This window comes from Morone saxatilis, unplaced genomic scaffold, assembly GCF_004916995.1.
Source record: "Morone saxatilis isolate NCDOM2014 unplaced genomic scaffold, NCSU_SB_2.0 Contig17, whole genome shotgun sequence".
Classification (NCBI taxonomy): Eukaryota; Metazoa; Chordata; class Actinopteri; family Moronidae; genus Morone; species Morone saxatilis.
In genome coordinates, this window is record NW_023339729.1 from 25,953,644 (window position 1) to 25,954,412 (window position 769).

Below are 769 nucleotides of genomic sequence, written 5' to 3' on the forward strand. Positions count from 1 at the left end.
AAAACATATTTTTGAGTGGAGGGTCTAGGTTTTTGTGGTGTTATAAAGTAAATGGAAATCAAAAAAATCTCGGAAGGCTGGAAAAACACATTTAAAATGGTCAGTAATGTAAAACACATGTTATTTGTAGTTAATGAGCTGAAACATTCAACAACACTGGTTTGATACTAAATCTGGCACAAAACAACCAGCCATCAGTAGCTCTTGGCACTCAGAAACCGTAATGGTTACTGTCTTTACTGTTACCACACACAGTCACCAAACACAATCCAGTGCCCATGCGTGTTTTTTTTTGGTGTTTTTAATGGTCCAAGTCATGAAATCTGAACCTCTGCTCTCTCTCGCTGCTTCAAAGCGTTCGGCAGAGCAGCGCTAACGTGATCGTTAGGATCTCCACCGCCTGCCCGCCTCCACAGCGCTCCGCTAATCAATCTGAGAAACCTGAGTCGGCCTTCAAGTTGAACGCCGGCAGACACTTTGTTTCAGCCTCGACGTGGAGAGCAGAGTGGATGCTAAAGGCCTCTGCGGAGCAAGGCACTAACACTGCCAAGGGGTTGGGGGTTCGATGCCCGCTGTGACCAACTGCACTAATAATGTGTGCAGATGTGGAGCTGTAAGCATTTCCACCCCAAGAGAATCGATTCAACTCCAGCCTGGTTGTTATGGCTCTTGTAATTTAAGAAGTCAGTGTTTTCACAAATTGCTCTGTAAGGGGGTGTGGTTGAAGTGTGTGTGTGTGTGTGTGTGTGTGTGTGTGTGGGGCAGTATG